Source organism: Cupressus sempervirens, chromosome 11 (assembly GCF_028749045.1).
Source record: "Cupressus sempervirens isolate cs-2001-9-10 chromosome 11, ASM2874904v1, whole genome shotgun sequence".
NCBI classification, from domain to species: Eukaryota; Viridiplantae; Streptophyta; class Pinopsida; order Cupressales; family Cupressaceae; genus Cupressus; species Cupressus sempervirens.
Window position 1 is genome coordinate 326744399 of NC_143128.1, and position 20758 is coordinate 326765156.

At 35.2% G+C, this 20758-nt stretch overlaps 1 protein-coding gene across 1 annotated transcript in view; it reads left to right on the top strand.

Moving 5' to 3' along the window:
* LOC149529426 (actin-related protein 2/3 complex subunit 1A-like) overlaps nucleotides 1-20758 on the top strand; it is a 190392-nt gene that overhangs the window by 88159 nt on the left and 81475 nt on the right. The window lies entirely within an intron of this gene.

Here is a 20758-nt window from a genome sequence, read left to right on the forward strand (position 1 = left end):
TTTAAGTGAGGCCGATCACTTCTTTTTAAAAGAAGCCACTTGAATAGTATTTAAATTCAATGTATTGTTTAAAAAACTATTTTTGGATGCAATTAAAAGCATTTTTCAAGAATTGGGGTGGGTGAGACTAATTCAAAATCAAAATAAAATCACATCTAAGGTCCAAAAAAGGCAACTATAAAAAAGAGGTTAAAGCACAAAGCAGATTGTCCTATTTCTGTCATTTCAAATGTTTCCTTCTAGCTTGGAGTTTGGAGTTTGAAGTATTGAAGGATAAAATTCCTTCGTGTTGGAGATCCAAAGGATGGAAACTTTATGTTTTCCCTATTTAGATTTAAGGATGAAAATCCTCGTACCCTTTGAGGCGGTCGTATACAAGGATTGCATTTGGGTTTAGTGATAGTGTTTGATTGATATTTGCTAGCAAATCATTGAAGATCTTGAAGGCATTTTGTAGAATTTTTATATTTGATTTATTTTACAAAATATCGAAAAATTAGTGATATTGATATAATCACTGTGAGCAGAAATCACTATTCATATTTCAGAATGAATAAATAATATGTGCTACTCAGTGCCAGTGTTCTAGCTTAACAAAGGGCGATTCTATTATTTCAACCTTCCCCAAGGTTCCCATACCTATCTAAAGTTGAACACAGCTTGTTGAAGACAAACTTAAAGCAATTGCAACCTTTTTTTTGTTAACTGTACTCATGGATAAAGGAGTTTCAATAAGATGAAGACCTCTGCAGCATATTGGATCAAGGGGTTTATGGTGGGCCACCATACGAAGAAGACAAGTGATAATATAGATTCCAGCAATAATCATAATGTGTGAGGCCTTCCATACAGCCAGTTTGGGGTATGGGTCTAACACTAGTGCTGTTGTAGATTTTAGAAAAAATCTTTTAATTCAGAGGGATTATTATTACTGAACATGCTTGGGAAAATTTCTGGTTCACTGATTATATTTGACGATTAACTTTGACTAGCAATAATGATGATTAAAATCGCAAATACATATTTATTGGTTGCATAAATCTAGGTGAAGGCTTACCAATATTCAGATAATCAGTTGTAGTGACCAGATAGGAACATGATATTTATTCTAGGGTTTATACCATAGTTCCAATGCTTGGACTTGGCTTGGACTCAGGACTTGGCAAAAAACTCAAGCTTAGATTTGAAAAGTAAAAAATCCAAGAAATTTAGATATTTTTAAGAACATAAAACTTGTTTCATGCACCTTTTATTAAATATACCTTAAGGATTGTAATAACCCTCATGCATCAACAAACATCAACTTCCTTGACTAATCAGAGATTTGGCATTTAACCAAACACTTGGCAAACAAATTCAATTTGTAATAACCCCTCAGCCTGGTTATGGCTGTGATGAACACTAATTTTCTTAATAATTTAGTTGTTTAGACAATTTGTCAAACACTTGGCTAGCAAACTTATAGCCACTGAAAAAAAACCAGAACATAGATTGCTACTATATATATTCTCTTCCTTGTTTAATACCTTTTGGATGCAGATAAATAAAATGTGCAATGCTAAGGTTTATTCAAGAAATGATAATCTTTATTTGCTCAAAGCCAACTCTGATTCATTTATACTAGGATCAACATTAATCAGCAAATACATTAATTAATGATAAACAACACGTGGGACCTGGCTGTGCGTGAACAGTCTTCCAATACCCAAGGGCAATTTGGAAATGAATGCAAGGTTCTGTAATGATTTGCAGAGTTCAAATAATGCAACACCTGTCTCCCACATTAGTTGCAGCTCCAACACTTAAATACTGGTCGCAAAAATCAGTAGCAGACCTGCGATAATGAAGTTCAGCCCCAATACACATATGCAGATGACAATCAAAAAATTGCACAGATTCACCTCTTTGAATTGTAATGCAGGTTCCAGAATTTGAATAATACTTGTCCTTTGAAAATTAGGTAATGATCTCCAGCAACAACTCTCCAGACTTGAATGCTGCTGTTCAATTTGTATGTGAATTCCCCTAAAACCAGTCAATAAGTACAACCCTAATTTCCTCCTTAGTCACATTAGAAAACAGTAGGAGAAATGGAAAAGTCACAGTCCAAGAAGCAATTACAATTTACTTTACTTCAGTAGCAAATTGCAAGACAAACTCAGATAAGATAAGATAAGATAATAATATTAATGTCCATGCAAAACCAACATAGTTTATGGGACTAAGCATACAAACAGAAGAGCCGACCAAAGTAGAAGCACCAAATGGTGACTGAGAAGAAACAAAAGCAAGAAACAAAACAAGAAAGAAGATAAGGTAAGGATTAAGGGTCCTTCCTTGCCACAAAGAATTCAGTAATAGAGGGGTAAACCTATGAATGATCCATAGTCTTTGAATGTCGTGTAGAACCACTATAGGACTGTTGCTGCCTGGAGAGACTGGTGCAGTGTTTGACCAATCTAGAATGAGAAGTACTGGAAGGCCTTTTCAAACCCCGTGGAGTAGACAAGGGAGAGAAAAAGGCAGTAATGAGCTGGTTTGAAGTACACCCCTGAGGTATAAAAGATTGTAGGGTAATCTCTTGAAGATGGATGGCCTCCCGAAGATAAAGTGCAAGACACCGCTGATCAATATAGCTGAAGAACATCGAAAGAGAAGAACAGTCTCTGAAAATGCAGTAAAATCTCCCTCTGATCTCATAGTAAAGAGGACATCGAAATATGAAGTGGATCTCAATCTCAACCTCTGCCAAAGTACACAACTGACATATCCGATTAGTCCGATACATATAGTGCTTGGTTCGAGCTCTGAGGCGGTGAGAACCAACTTTGAATGAGCCTAAAGAAAACCATAAGGCATGATTCCAGCGCTGGTAGAGATAAGCAGGGCGAACAATAATACCATCCTGGATCTCAAGAAAATGCTCAGCATAGAAGGCCATCCTAGGTTGCAGACCTCCTGGGGAATTACTCCAGGTAGTGGTAATGTACTGTCTGTAAATATCCTGTCTGACATGCTCATTCAACTCCTGACGTGAGGAGAGAAGATGAGTAGGAGCATCAAGTTAAAACTGGTAAGGAGGAAGATGATCTATCTCAATACCAATCAAACCCAACAAAGAGATGGCATGGGCATACCAACAATGAGATCTAGTAGAGGTGTCAGCGCTCAAAATCTCAATAGAAGAACAGTTTGCTAGATGAGAGTATCTGTGCTGGTCAACACTGGACTCCATAAAACCACGAAGCCGATGAAGAAACTAGATTAAGTCAAAAATGGTGGCAAGTTTGAGAGGATGAGCTCCAAACTCAGCTAAGACAATGTTGTGAGGGGTGAATCTATGACATCTTATGATACGCCGTAACATCAACGTCTAAACCCTCTCTATAGAAGCCCAATTAGAAGCAATAAGAGAAGGCCCCCAAATCACTGAGCCATAGAGAATTGTTAGGTGAACCAAGGAGTCCAAAAGGGACAACTTGGACAAAGTATTCTGGAAATGATTTCTGAAGCACTGTCTTTCAAGCAAAGCCAGGGAACCCATGCCCTTACTAACTCTGGATTGAATAGCTGGCCTCAAGCTAAAGCGCGGCCTCGAGAACTTCACACCGAGGTACATATAAAAGGAAGTAATCTCAACCTCCTGACCTTGAAAGAAGAAATGAAGATGAGAGTTTTTTAAATAGTTAAAAACCATAACCCGAGTCTTAGACAAATTGACCACAAGTTGTCGCAAGGAAACCCTTATACCTTAGCAAGGGCACAAAATACCAGAACTCAGTAAAAGCCACAAAGGCAACAAAAGAAAATAAATTTTCAAGCGTGTTTTTCCAAATGAAATGGGCTCATATTTATAATGCCCTTGTTGACGAAAGTTTCCAAAAGAACTCAACTTCTAAAATTGTGAAAGTTTCCCAAAAGAACTCAACTCTTGAAACTTTCCAACTTAACTCTTTTGGCAACATTTAATACTTGGCTTAGGCATTATATTAATGAAATAAATGGCCCCTTCCGATGATGACTCAGCCCTCAACTTAAGTGATATTATAAAGTTAAATTATAACTTTATAATAAGTCATTTAATCATTTAATAATAATTTGGCCACTAAAAATATTATAACTCCCAAAATATTGATTATTTAAATATGCTATTTGAAATAGGAGTCACACCTATTATTTCTCCATGTGACCAAATGTACTTTCCAAAAATAGAAAGGGTCCATCTCAATCAACACCCAACTTACTTAGTAAGTACACAAAACTAAGCCTAAATGAAGTTCGATTTGAGTTAAACAAAGATCAAGTTGTAACTTACTGAATTGTGGAGAAGATAAGACGTTCCCAAACCAAGCCACTACCTCAGAAGACCCTCTGTCCACAATAATTAGCATACGTGGATCACAATAATAGGCCAATCTCTCAAACTCTGATACTGGCAAAAATGGGGACATTACAAGGATGCAATGACATGATCAAATAGAAATTAATTTGATCACATACACAAGTATACATTGATCACATAAGTACACTTGCAAATTGTAGCCAAAGAAAATAACACACTTATAGATATAAATATTGTCAAATGTGTACAAACTCATAGAATATGAAATCCATGACAACAAATGTTCCAAACAAATATCAAAACAAGTCTATGTCTTAGAGGAGTCTGCATCCCTCCTACAAAGGTGTCTTAGGTAGGTCTTAGATGATGTAGCAGCTATACTCTTTGCTAGTGATTCCATGCCATCCTCAACAAACATCAGTTGTGCCTGTGTTTTCTTGTGCTCTATTCTCTTCCTCTACTATGGCTATAGCCTTAACCTCTCTATTTGCCTGGTCAAACTAGTCAAGGTTCTTGTCACTAAAGATAGGATCCGTCGCCTAAGTGATCCACTGAAACTCTTGGTTGACCATCTCTAGCATGATAGTGGTTGACTCGTGGTCTAAAACCTGTCTATATCAAAGGTGGAGGTTGTAATGAACATATACAAGATCATCCAACCTTTCCCACAGATCTATTGCACCTCTTGGAGTTTATGTGCTCAAACATACTTCAATTGTACTCAGAACCCAAAGCACTACATGGTTGGCTAATGCTTTGTATTGGTTGGCTGTACCTTTTTTTTTTTTCTGGCCATACTTACCTTTTTCTAGGCATGAGACTTCTAGGAATGGGAACTTGGGGTTTTGGCGTGGATATTTGATATTTTATGGCAATGTGAACATTGTTTGATCATGTCATGTTTAAAGAAGACAGTTGATATAGTGATAAAGAAAAACATAGAAGAAGGAAGGTATGTGGTATGTCCAAATCAAAGTAGTTGATCTATTAGGGTAATCCGATTTTTGTTTTGATGGGAAAAGAGTAAAACAGAAAAAAGGATAACTTGGAAGAAGAATTGAAGAGTGTTACAGGATGCAATTTGAAATTGTTAATGGATTTAAAAGAGTTTGGACAAAAAAATATGAAGGAATGAAGAATTAGAAGAAAATGTTAATGTTTTTTGATGATGCCAAAAAGAGAGGGAATAAAAAACACATAGATAGGTTTGTTGAATGGCTGAGAGAAAGACAAAGATTGTAGAAGAACATGATAAAAGTCTGCAAAAATTAAGCCAGAAGGGTTGGAGAATATAAGAAGAAAAATAGAAGGGTAACACATAGATAATTTGTTGAATAGCTGAGAGAAAGACAAAGATTGTAGAAGAACATGATAAAAGTCTGCAAAAATTAAGCTAGAAGAGTTGGAGAGCATAAAAAGAAAAATAGAAGGGTTTCATTGTCTTGCTGAAGGCTTCTGAGAAAGTGTTGACTTAGGAGATTGAGTTTTTGGGTGAACCAGTTGTGTTCTTGCCCAACTAAGATAGAGGGTGAACTAGTCAACTTCTATCCTGCAAAACAAAAGCTAGTGGATTTGGGTGAACTAGTCATGTCCAACCTTGTAGAAATAGAGGGTGAATTAGTTAAGTTCTACCCTGCAGAGAGGAAAGCTAGTGGATTTTGGTGAGCCAGTCGTGTTCTACCCTGGAGAGACAAAAGGAGAACCAGCCCTGTTCTACCTTGCAGAGACAAGAGGTGAACCAATCATGTTCCACCTTGTAGAGACAAAGGAAGGTGAAGCAATTGTGTTCAAGCTTGCAGATAAAGTGGCTACAACAACAAAACAGTGAGCCAGTCTTGTTTACCTAGAAGAGACAAATGCTCCAAGAAGTCTTGCATTGCAGATGCCAAAGTTTGAAAAGGAAGAAAAAGATTTGTAAATGAGGGAGTATTTATGGAGTCAAAATTAAGGGAGAGTGTTAGAAGTAATTATGACTCCAGCTCTAAATGTCGGGACCAGGTCAGGTTGGTTAACAAGTCAGGTTAACTACATGTTAGAATCTTGTAGATGGTAGTTGAATAATTTATTATGAAGTTTGAAATGCACGAAGTTTCCAGATGTTGGCGCCCAGTTTTGTATTTCAAATTAGTGTTTTGGTGCTCTGTCTTCAGTGCTATATTTTATATATATTGCATGACTGTATTTTGTTACTCTGTCTTTCCCAGCAGAGTCTAGCTTGGTAGAGTTGTTAATTATAGGTTTGAATGTGCAAAGTATTGTGCGAGCAGCAGCTCAATCTAATTTAATTTATCATTCCGGGTAATATAAACTATTATGTTTGTCTTTTTCTGATGCTTCACTTCTCTGAGATGGGCACCTAGGGTTTTTGAATACCATTTTTGCTGTTTATTACTGCTGTAGCTTGTTACTCGACATTATTAGAAAATGCCAAATAAATGTTTGTAATAATATTTAATCATCTGGGTATCTTCAGTTTTACTTCTATTGTACTTTTGGAATATAGCTTGTTATGAACATGTAATTGCAGGCTATTTCATTTCTGTTTGCTGTTATAAGTTGGTATATCTTGCAGTATATATTTCTGCTCTTTCTTTCTTCTTCAAACTCAAGCAAACAAACAAACACAAAATAGGAAAAAACAAGGGTGCATTTTACAATCACAGTAACTCTGAGGCAAATGCTGCTGAAGATAGTTTTGCCGAACAATATTTGTATTAACAAGCCATATGAAATTCTCAACATGAAACACTAGTTTGGGCTGGGATAAGTTAGAGGGGAGGACCAAGTGAGCTTCATGTACAGTTGGTAAATATCCTCTTTGATAGACCAATCAAGCATCTCTTTCCTTGGAAGGAAATGACAAGGAGCACACAGATTGTAAATGTCCTCTTTGATAGACCAATCAAGCATCTCTTTCTTGGAGAACCAACATCACTGATTCATGGGAAAGGGGAAATCTCCTCCAAGGAACAAAGTGTCAAGAAAGGATATCTTCCATGAGACAAACTGGAACTATCCATGGTGTCAGCCAGCATATGAACCCAGTGAGGCTAAAGATAGTTTTGACATGAAGGGGTTGGGAAGCGAATTTGGCTTGGACAAAACACTGAGCTTTGGCTGTGCAAAGCTACTTAATTTAGATCTTGATCATCTGGAGAAGAATTACTTCTAAATTGTCAATCTTAGTTGCGTGAAGAAGCATTTTTCCCAAAAATTCAATGTCCAGAAGTTAAGCCTTGGTCAACAAATTGTACAAGGAAAATCATTCAGCATGCCTCAAGTTTTCTTTATTTCCCAATTATTTGTATTCACTGTTGAGAAATTGTGTCATACACACATATCAATGTTTGGGCTAGCATGATTGGTGGTACTTGGTATTTTAGAGGGCTTTGGAATAGATGTATTAAAGGGTTATGCTATATTCTTTAAGAAAGTTTGACGTACAACTTTGTCTATCTATTGTATGACTATATCAGTTACAATGTAAAATTAGCATAATTAACATTGTTGTACAGTCTTGCAGAAGACAACTCTATCTATTCTTGGTGCTTTTGTGCTGCTGTGCTTCCTTCTTGGCTGTCATGAATTTTCAGTTGCTGAATAGTTTTTTCATACAGTAACTTTGCAGTTGTGATTCTGGGCTAAGATTGTGTGCAAATTTTAACATCTGTGTGATTACAGATGATGGATGGAGGATTCTGATCCCAAACGTTGATGTTAAAAATTTGCACACAATCTTAGCCCAGAATCACAACTGCATATTTCATGGGTTGTGGAAATCACCTATTTTTAATACAATAATTTTCCCAAAAGGCTTTACCAACTTAAATGACTGGAAATTCTTTGCTAAATGAGAAAACCCCTGTTACCCCATTTGAAACGACAAGCAAATCTCTGCCAAATGACAAGCTAAATATGCAAATTGAAGCCATTTTTTCCCTCCATCCTTGTCCTTTTTGTTTTCTATTTGTAGTTCCATTAGTCTCGTTGATAATAAAATTTTTGATTGCAATTTGCTTGTTGGACTGTTTATATACTATTCACTCAATAGTTTTCTTATTTGCACCTCCCTTGGTAGCCCCCATCTTTGAAATTCCCTTGGCAGTCCATGGCTTGCATTGTTGGTCCTTGTCTTTGCAAATTAGTCATTTGTCTTCTTCACTATTAAGCTTGCATTTTATTTTCCTTGGTACAGGCTATGTAAGCATTGAGTTTTATAAGCTGAAAATATGTTTTCTTGTTGCTTTCTTTTTGTTATAAGCTTTTCACAGTGCTTATCATCTAAAGTATCATATCTTTGAACATAATCTAACTTCACTTCGGCTCCTACTCTAAGAGACAATGTCAGGGTATTTTATTCATATTTCTTCACAATAGCATCCTTATATCGGTGTGCCCTTTATAATTGATTTTCTATCTTAAAGTTATATTTTCAAGTTACATGGCTTTTACCTTGCAACCTATAGTAGCCATACAACGTTTTTTGTATCATGTTCTGTTTCAAGCTAAAATCTTGTCATTTGTCTAAATATGAGTCATATTTATGCTCTTATTGTTTTCTCCTTATTTCTTTATCATCTCTAGTAAGCACATTGGAGATTTTTGGAACTCTTTCATATAAATATATCTGCACAATATTTAGAAAAGTCCTTGTGGCCTGTAAGACGTTCATTGTTATTATTTGTATAGATGAGCAGCAGTATTTTCCTTTGGTTAGGCTACTGGAAAACTTAGTATATATGTGCAATGATAATCAATATGTAATACCTCCTGCTGGTTATAGCTCAAACAAATTTCAATTCAAACCTAAACTAGGTTTGACATTTTGTCAAACATTTGGAAAACAATCTCTAATGATAAGTTTTTCCTGTAATTGAATTTATTGCTTTGTATTTTAAACCCATAGACTAAATTTCAGAATATTGGAATTAATTCAAAAGTGTTAACTTTTGCAAAATAACACAACTCTTAGTATTTCCAGAATTTTGTTTGCCAATATAAAATAACAGAATTTGATAATGTTTGCACAAAACTAAATTCAATTCCCAATAACAAAGGAACTTGATTTTTTTTTTTTTGTCACACACAATGTTGCTATTCTAGCTGATCCTGCCATATGCCGGCCTTGAGAAAAATCAAATCAACACAAATGCCAACCGCAAGTGATCACAATTACAACTTCCATCCCTGTTTGTTTGAAAGCTGACTCCAAACAATGAATATGCAGCCTCTAATATGGTGATCGCAGGGTATATAGACCAATCGCTGGCCAAGAAAGAAAAACGGGAGAGCAACAAATGATATCATAGGCCACCAAAATGATGGTAATTTTGATCTGCAAATCCACAGGCACAAATATATTGGCATCCATACTTCTCACTAAAACTCACAACTTCTAGACTCCACATGGCTTCCAATGTGCTCACTGAATTCTTAATTCCACAAATCACATCTCAGCATAATTTGCATACACCAAACTCACAATTCTCAGAATTATAACTCAAATCTCCTAGAGACAGATAATCGCATTAAGTAGATTTAACCAATGAAACTACTATACCTTAGCAATGACTTCAATCAATCTTCAGAAACTCACAAACCCTTATACTTTGGCAAGGGCACACAATTCAGAATTGTTACAAAGACAACAAAGCAAAGAGATAAGCAAATAATTGGATGCCTTTCCCATCAAACGACCTCGTATTTATAATCTCCAAATGGCACAAGTTTCCCAAATGAACTTCATGTAAGAAGCATCCTCCACACAACATATAAATATAATAAAGTGTCATTATAATATAATTTATTAATTGCTTCTGGCTCCATAAATGACCTTTTCCACCATAACATAATATTCTGACACACAAGGCCACTATTTTTTGTGCCCATGATTTAAAACTTGTCATTTCGGTTCCAACGAGTATGATACTAAGGTGACCAACATACAACATCAAAAAAAATAACCTCACCATATTTAGATGAATAATAATAATGATAATTCACCTGTCTTGTGAAAACAACTCAAGAAGCATTAGAATCGAAATTTGACAACACCAGAGTGATTCTGATGAATAAAGACAACAAATGAACCTAATGGGGTGACTTACTATAAATAGATGCTTCCTCCAAGATTCTTGGAGCCCAAACCGGAAGCCCAAAATAAAAATTGAGAGTATCACTCAACTCCTCTAACTCAATTGAGCTTATTGAAACCAATAGTGTGACTTACTATAAATAGAAAGTCCCTCAAACGGAGCCAAAAAACACTATAGGTTGCTAGAAAGCTTATTGCCCCACAAATGAGACCCTCAAATCCCATTGTTAGTTGATGAGGGTCGCAATGTGGAACTGACCGAGCTAACTGTGTGAACCTGCTAAAAATGGGGACATAACACAATATGGCATTAATGCCTCTGTCAATTCCTTCACGATTTAAGGTAATGGAATTGTAAGCACTAATTTTATCAATTAAATAAACTGATTGGGTAGCATCTCCATCTTTTATTCTCCTCTTATTTTCAATTTGTAGAGGGGTATGATATACCCTTTTTTTGTTGGATTCAACATGCTTTTCTTGTGTTTCCCTTTTGTCTAGACATTGATTTGTTATTGGCAGGACATCATTGCCTTTGCAACAAATTTCTTATCTTGTGATATTTCGTTTTGTGACATGCATTCTTGTGCACTCCATCAACTGAAGCAGTTGAACTTGACTTTCATGTGCTTCTGGAATCATTTGTTAGCAAGAATTACTCTAAGTTATAATAATGTTCTTCTCCTTCATTTTGTTGCATTAGCCATGATATCATCTTCTGATGCATTACCGTGTGAATCTTGAGGTTGAATTTGAACTTTATCAACTGCACTAGCTTGTCCTCCTATCTGTTGATAGATGTAAAGATTGGTTGGTAGTAGGATCTTTTTATCAAACTAGTTTGAATTTGTTAAAGAGATGAAGGGGAATTATGTTTCTGACGTAATCAACATGCCTTTTCTAGTTCTCAATGGAGAGGGCACACATGACATTTGAATAGAAGTTTCTTACAATCCATTGATTGTTACCAATTTATTCCTCTAGTTTTAAGAACAATTAATTTGAAGATGTTCCAGTTCAAGATTCACACAACCTTGGGTGTACTTGATAATCTTAGGTCTAAGAGTGAACTTAGAAGCTGTAACTTTTATACGTAATATAAGGGTATAGTAAAGGCATTTGCTTACGATAATGATGCAATGACACCAGTTTAGCTATATAAAACAAAGGTTCCTTCGCAATGTAATTTCAACCACTAGTGTGCTGTCCCCTTACGTCAATAAAATTATAAATGCAATGTACACAAATTTGAGTGTGTACCACATAGTTCTCACAATCTCCATGCTTTCATTCTTTTAACATTTGTGTATCAAATTAGTAATTTTCTTAGTTGTGGATTTGTGAAATGAATCTGATTCGGGTACGTGAATCGGATCCGTGGATTTGGGGTTTTTTTTTCCCAATAATGATTTGTGGAGGATGTGTATATATATATATATGTAAGTTTTATTACCAGATTTGATTGATTGCAGAATTTTGTTGCAAGTACAAACAATAACACCAATGTTTTTGAATCGCTTCTAGAATCTGCAAATGTTAGTGCAGTAATAATAGAAATGAAGTATATCAAACTTAGAATTATCTTAGATCCTTTTGGAGCGCCTGCATTAATAGATTACGATGCCAAGATTACATCAGGCAGATTGGATAAATACCAACGGAAGGGGTGTGGGGTTGAATGGCCATGTCTCCCACGAGAGACATGGACATTCATTCTCACACCCGTTCATGGTTAGCGAATGCACATAATTAGTTACTATCTTTACACAGTGATTTAAATGTATAACCAATCATTACATTTGCGGCTCAATATAAAGAATAGATTGGCCATGATCTAAACATCAATGGAACCGAAAGACAATCTTGATCGTGCCTTAATGATCTCGGAACATATATGTCTCATCGGTTGCAGACTGTGTAAAATACAACAACACGTACGTATGCATATATGCATAATAGTGTGTGTATCAAGCTGTTGTGCATATATACATACATATGCGCTTATCACAGTAATGTTAGACCGAAGCTACATGCATTAATGCTCCCTCTTAGCTAGGGAAGACAAATTGCATATATATAAGTTCTTAATATGAAAAGTAATATCCTCAAGATATATATGAGAAAATCAAGTCTCATGACATTCTTTCTAGTTATGGTGTGTATACAGATATCAAGTCACATGATATTCACTTTAAAAGATCATGGTATATCCATAGATATTAAGTCACATAATATCCACCATGAATTTGAACATATTGATCTTTAACAAATATCAAGTCACATGATATCCATAAATATGCTTTTTTAACTATCATGATTTTTCTTGAATATCAAGTCACATGATATTCATCATGATAGTAATCTAATAATAATAAAGTCGTCACCTTATATTATTAGAATCAGTGTTTCAATATAAAAGATTATCACCTTAAATAATGTACATAGAGTAGGTCCATGAGTCACAGAGTCACACATATGACAAAAGAGTTTACATTTTAAACATCTTTATTTAAATAATACAAATTTACAAAGTTAAGACTCAATCTCATAAACTTACATTTCAATCAAGCCAAGTTTCTTTCGGAGGTGATAAACTTTCACTTTAGGGAGAGCCTTGGTGAGAATGTCAGCTGTTTGATCACTTGTATTAATATATTCTAATTGAATAACTCTTCTTTCCACCATGTCTCTTATGTAGTGGGAAGGAATTTCTATATGCTTGGATCTATCATGATATACCGGATTCATAGATAACTTGATACAACTTTGGTTGTCATAGTGAATAGTGGTAGGTTTCATAGGTTCACCAAACAAGTTAGAAAACAACTTCCAAAGCCACACTGCTTCTCTAGGTCCCATAGTTGCTGCAATATACTTTGCCTCAATAGAACTTTGAGCAATAGAAGCTTGCTTTCTGCAGATCCAAAAAATCATGGTTGATCCTAAACTGAAGTAGCATCCTGATGTTCTTTTCTGGTCTTCTACACTTCCGAACCAATCGGAATCAGTATATTCATGTAACTCCAAGCTGGTATTCTCATATTTAAGTTCATATCCAATAGTACCTTGAAGATACCTCAATATATGCTTCAAAGCAACAAGATGAATCTTATGAGGTTCACACATGAACTGACTTAATGCATTCACTGCATAGCAGATATTAGGTCGAGTTTTTACAAGATACATCAAGAACCCAATTATCTGTCTGTATAAGGTGGGATCAACTAGTTTGGATTCAACACTTGCTTCCTTTAGCTTGTGAAGGTTGCTTTCCATAGGTGTAGATATAGGTCAATAGTTCCATATTCCAAATCTTTTCAAAATATCAATAGTATATTTCTTTTGATGTAGAAAGATATTACTAGACTTTTGACGTACTTCCAAATCAAGAAAGTAATGAAGAATTCCTAAATTCTTCATTTTGAATTCAGAAGCCAAATCTTTCTTACGCTGATTAATGAGATTTTCTTCCCCTATAATTAGAAGATCATCAACATAAAGAATTAGAATTAGCATATCACCTTTAGTTACGGTGAAGTATAGATTTGGATCAACCACATTTTTGGTGAATCCAAGACTTAAAAGGTATTTGTCAATCCTTTCATACTAGGCCCGGGGAGCCTATTTAAGTCCATATAGAGCCTTCTTCAATTTACAAACATGAGAAGCAACATCACGAGTTACAAATCCTTCTGGCTGTTCCAGGTATACTTCTTCCTTTATTTTTCCATTAAGAAAAACAGTTTTTACATCCATTTGGTGGATTTTCCAACCTTTGGTTGCTGTGATGGCTATTACAGCTCTAACAGAAGTGTACCTGGCAACTGGTGCAAAGGTTTCTTCAAAGCCAATTCCTTTTGTGAAAAACCTCTAGCCACAAAACAAGCTTTATGTTTTTCAATGCTGCCATCTGCAACATACTTAACTTTGAAGAGCCATTTAGAAGACACAACGGATTTTTTCTTAGATCTCGGAACTGTCCCAAACATCATTTTTTAGTATAGATTGGTATTCTTCCACCATGGCGTCTTTCCAAGCTTGATGTTTAAGTGCTTTAAAAGTACTAGAAGGTTCAGGATTCAAGCTCTCACACACGAAAGCATTATATGTCAATTTTCTAGGTCTCTTGCTTTCTCGGAAGGTTCCTGAAAGGGTTACGAATCCATCTCCTTCCTGTATTATTTTTCTTGCCCCAAGTGGCCTTTTAGAGCAGTCAAGATTCTTTTCTTGAGTCTTTGGAAGAATTTCAATTTCAGTTGAAGTCTCTTCAAGAAACTCCCTCTGAATCTGAGGAGCAGGAATCTCTTCTGGAGATATATCAAATGTATCTAGTTCATTGGAGGTTTTGGCTCTTCTGAGATTAATGTCTTCCTCAAAGATGGCATCTTTGGTTAGTTCTATTTGTTTCTATCCAGGTGTGTAGACTCTGTATCCTTTTGCTGTTTCACTAAAATTAATGAGAATACCCTTTCTTCCAGAAGGTTCTAACTTAGTCCTCTTTTCCTTAGGTACATGAACATACACAGGACATCCAAATATCCTTAGGTGACTGATGTTAAGTTTCTTTCCAGAAAATGCTTCTTCAGGACTCTTATTGTCCAAATGTGAATGAGGACATCTATTCTGAATATAGACTGCTGTGTTGGATGCTTCAGCCTAGAAGGACATACTCAAATTTTGATAAAAAATCATAGCTCGAGCAACTTCTGCAATAGTTCTGTTTTTCCTTTCAACAACCCCATTTTGTTGAGGATTGTAAGAGATTGTGAACTCCCTCTTAATCCTAGTGAGTTTGCAGAACTCTTTAAATATTTCAGAAGTATACTCCTTCGCATTATTTGTTCTCAAAATTTTAATGTTTTTACTAGAGGAGTTCTCAATGATAGTTTTGAATTCTTTAAACTTAGAGAGAATCTCTTCAAATTCTTTGCATTTAAGGAAGTATGTCCATGACTTCCTTGAAAAATCATCAACAAATATCAAATAGTACAAGAATCCTCCTATAGAAGGTATAGACATGGGCCAACATAGATCAGAATGTACTAGTGCCAACACTTCTTTAAGTTCTGCTCAAACTATGAGGAAATGGCTTTTTAGTGTTTTTCCCTAAGGCACAACCTTTACATGATTCATTGTGAATATGTTTTAACTTAGGCATTCCAGTTACTACCTTCTCTATTGATGTTAGGGCACAAAAGTTGATATGACCTAGTCTTCAATGCCATATTTCATTTGAATCTGAGGTCTCATGTACAAGTGCAAAGTTTGTCTTAACACAGCTCATATAAAAGTCCTTGTCTTACTCCTATTGTTAAAGGCTTTTTAATTTTTGAATTTTTAGGCCATGCTAGTACTTTCCCTCCCATGAATGCAATTCTAAAACCATCATCTTCAAGTGCGGATATAGATATTAAATTCCTGTTAATGCCTGGTACATAAAGAACTCAATAAAGTTGAATAGAGTTTCCATATTTCAATTTTATGTGCAGGTCCCAATTCCTTTTACAGAGTGTGCAGAATCATCATCAATTGTAACTTCATTTGTTTCTATTTGCATGCTTTCTAGGTTATCCTAATATCCAGTGATGTGTCTAGAAGACTCGCAATCAACTATCCATGTATTCCTTTTAGTTGATATCTGGCTGGATAATGCTGAATAGAGGCATATTTCTCATATTCATTGCCTTCATTTGACTTCTTAGATTTTGTAAAAGATGCTTGAGGTTTAGATCTATCGAGACAATTTATTGCATAATGTCTATATAGATCACATCTAAAGCATTGGATTTTGAACAAGTCTTTTTTCTATTTGGATTGTCCTTTTCCATGAAATTTTTTTTTCCTTTTGTTGTTTTTCTTCGTTCCCTTCTTATGAGCATTTGTATTAAGAATTTGAACATCTTCATCTAGGGTTTTGTGTTTTCCCTTAATCATTAATCTCGATTCTTTTTGAAGACAATCTAATCTTAAACGATCTAGTTTAGGGATTTTAGACCTAGCACTTATACCTTGTACAAAGGATTCCTAGGAGTTTGGAAGTGCTCCTGATGCTATTAAGGATAATTCTTGATTTTCAATCTCATAACCAAGTGCAGATAATTGATCTCTCAAATTTGTGATTCTCATAAAGAAAGCATTTATAGTTTCTCCTTTATTCATGCTTACACTATTCATCCGCCTTTTAAGAGCAAGTTTTCTACTTGTATTATTGATTATAAATGCATTCTCAAGAGCTCAAAACATACGATATGCTATGGTATGTTTTGCCACAATAGGTACTATGTGGTCTCGAGCAATATCTACAATTATCTTCATGGCCTTTTCATTTTTCTCGATCCATTCTAATTTCTCAGGATCATCTTTAGGTTTCTCTTTGTCCTCTCTTACAAATGATTCTAATTTGTTTTCTTTTAACAACATGATTAATCAAAGTTTCCAGGATTCGAAGTTATTAGCACTTCCGAGGTGATGTTTGAATCTTATTGTGTTTGTCATCTTTGTAGAGAGAGGGAGGATTGTTATTTGAAGTAAAATCTGATCCTTATAAACTTAGTGTGATCTTTCCTTAGCCAAGCTCTGATATCATGTATAGTTTATTACTAGATTTGATTGATTGCAAAATTTTGTTGTAGGTACAAACAATAACATCAATGTTTTTGAATCACTTCCAGAACCTGCAAATGTTAGTGGAGTAATAATAGAAATGAAGTATATCAAACTCGGAATTATCTTCGATCCTTTTGGAGCGCTTGCATTAATAGATTACATGTCAAGATTACATCGAGCAGATTGGATAAATACCAATGGAAGGGGTGTGGGGATGAATGACCATGTCTTGATAGTTTGTAGTGACTGATCAGGGAAGTACTGTATATACTTCATAAATTCTTTGGGGTTCTATTTGCCAATGACACAAAATTTTGGGCTACTATTTGCCAATTGGCTATTGTTTATATTCACCAATTTATCATCGACATGTTGTAACTAGTTTTAACCCTAAAGCGACAAACCTACTTGTGTAAAAGGGCTTAGGGTTAGGGATTGTTTTTATAAGCTGTGATGCGAAGATTGGTTCTTGTGGCGGTAATGAGCTATAAGGGAGTACGAATTGTAATCAGGTTGTAATCACTGGATCATAATAATATTGGACTTGTTGTTTGGTGGACGTAGCCTAGGGATTGGGTAAACCACATTAAATATTGGTGTCTTGTGTTCTTTTTTGTTTGTGATCTATTGTTTCTGATATTGTTTATATTTGCATGTAATTGTTATTTCTGTCTGAGCTTCAATTCCGACAAGTGGTATCAGAGCGAGGTTATTTTTCAGTTATCCTCTGTAGGAAAGTCTCACGGATGAGCAGGAGTTATATGGTTGAGTGAGAGAGATGGAAGACGAGGGTAAACTGAGGGTTGAAAAGTTTAATGGGCAGAACTTTAAGTTATGGAAGATACAAATGGAAGACTATCTTTATCAGAAGGATTTATGGAAGCCGTTGGAAGGAAAAACCAAGAATTAGGGATATAAGTTCAAATGATGAATGAGATCTTTTAGATAGAAAGGCACTTGGAAGCATTCAATTATGCTTGGCACCACCGGTGGCCTTTAATATTAGAAAAGCAAAGACGACATAAGAGTTGATGGAAAATCTAGTGAAATTGTATGAAAAGCCGTCCGCTTCTAATATGGTATTTCTAATGAAGCATTTATTTAATATGAAAATGGTAGGTGGATGTGTTGCATATCATTTAAATGAGTTTAATATTGTTACTAGTCAATTATCTTTTATGGGTATTAATTTTGATGAAGAAATTAAGACTTGATTTTGTGTTCTTTGCTTGAAAGCTGGAATGACTTGGTAATGGCTGTGAGTAATTTTGTTTTTGGATCTAATACTCTAAAATATGCTGATGTGATCGGTGTCATTTTGAGCGAGGAAACTCGTAGGAAATCCTCTGGTGGATTTACATCAAGAAGTGCTTTGAACGCACAAAGCAGAGGCCAAACGACTGAAAGAGGAAATAATTTTGGAAATAATGAGAAATCAAGAGGAAAGTCAAAAGGGAGGAGGTCTCAATGGAGAGGACCAAACGACTGTTGGTACCGTGAGAAACCAGGGCAAAAAAAGAAAGATTGTTGGACTCGAAAAAAAAATGAAGGGGAAAAGCAAGATGGAGACAAGAGGCAAATGTGGTAAGTAACAAATCCGAAGACAATGCTTTGCTTCTGCCTTTAAAAAGTGTTGATGATTCATGAGTTTTAGATTCTGGTGCTTCATTTCATGCTACACCTCATAGAGGTTATTTCATTGATTATGTCCAAGGGGATTTTGGACTTGTTTATTCGGGGGATAATGAACCTTGTTAAATTGTTGGAAAGGGAAAATTTACAATTAAGTTGCAGAATAAGAATCATTGGCTACTACATGAGGTAAGACATGTTCCAAGATTGAGTAGGAATTTAATTTCAGCAAGGCAACTCGGTGATGAGGTTTGTGTAGTTACTTTTAATAATAAAAATTGGAAGGTTTCAAAATGTTCCCTTGTAGTTGTAAAAGGTGTGAAAGTAGGCACCTTATATATTTGTATAGGTCATATATGTTCCTTCTACTTTGATTGTTTCAGAGAAAATGTAATGTTTAAGAATAGTTGCTGCAGTTGAGTAGGAAGAACAAATAGTTGCTGTAGATTCTAATATAGTGCTGTGGCACAACAAACTTCGGCACATGAGTGAGAAAAGGTATGAAAGTACTTCATTCAAAGAAAGTTTTACCAGGTCTGAAATTTGTTAATATGAATTTCTGTAAAAGTTGTGTATAGAAAACAAAAGAGAGTGAGTTTTGTGAAGACTGGGAAGGAAAATAAGAGAGAGAAATTAGAGCTTGTGCATACATATGTATGGGGATTGGCTCAGTTATCTTCTCTTACTGGCTTTCATTATTATGTTACATTTATTGATGATGCAACTAGAAAAGTATGAATTTATTTCCTTAGACAGAAATTTGATGTATTTCAAACTTTTAAGAAATGGAAATGTTTGGTTGAAAATGAGACTGTTAAGAAATTAAAATGTCTCAGATCTTATAATGGTGGTCAAAATAGCAGTCATGAATTTGAAGATTATTGTCCCAGTAATGAAATTCGTATACAAAAAACTGTTCCAAGGACTCCATGGGAAAATGGAGTAGCTGAATGCATGAACAAGACTATAATGGAGCATGAGGTTGCATGCTGGGTTGCTGTTACACATGTGGGTGGAGGTTGTCAATATTGCTGTATATTTGATTAATAGAGGTCCCTTTGCTCTTTTGGGCTGTGGTATTCTAGAGGAAACATGGACTGGTAAAAAGGTGAGTTATTCTTTTCTCAAAACCTTCGGTTGTGAAGCATTTGCTCATATTGATTCTAAAAATAGAACTAAGCTAGAAGCTAAGTTAAAGAAATGTGTATTTGTTGGATATGGCATTAATGAATTTGGTTATAGGCTTTGGGATTTTGAAAATCGTAAAATTGTAAGAAAAAGAGATGTCATATTTAATGAAAAAGTGTCGTACAAAGATCTATTGCAGCAACATGAGAAGAAATAGGATGATTATGTAGTGTTGGATGATACTCCAAAAGATGATGTTCCAGCAATTCTTCATGATGTGGAACAACCGCAACAACAAATACCACACACCCCAGTGCATGTTAAATGGTCAATAAGGCTAATTAAACTTCCAAAAAGATTTTCTCCCTCTTTGTATTCTATTTTACTAATAGATGCTGGTGAACTTGAATGTTATGATAAAGTTGTGTAGGTGGATATTAATATTCAGTGGGAGTCTGCAATGAAAGACAAAATGGACTTTTTCCTGAAAAATAAGACTTGGGATTTATGCAAGTTGCCTACAAGTAAAAGGGCTTTACAAAATAAGTGGGATTACAAGTTGAAAGAAGAGGATGGAGGTAAAAAAAGATTTAAAGCGAGGTTAGTTGTAAAAGGATTTGCATAGAAATTGGGCATTGATTTTGATGAGATATTCTCTCCTGTTGTTAAAATGACTTCTATTCACATTGTTTTGAGTATTGTGGCTATTGAAGATTTGCATTTGGAACAGCTTGATGTTAAAATAGCCTTCTTTTATGGTGATTTGGATGAAGAGAGATATATGGCTCAGCTACAAAGATTTGAGGTCAAAGGTAAGGAGAACTTAGTGTGCAGATTGAAGAAAAATTTATATGGCTTGAAGTAAGCACCTTAGCAATGGTATCTGGAATTTGACAGTTTTATGCATGAGCATGGATATAGTAGGTGTCATTCAAATCTTTGTGTTTATTTTAAGA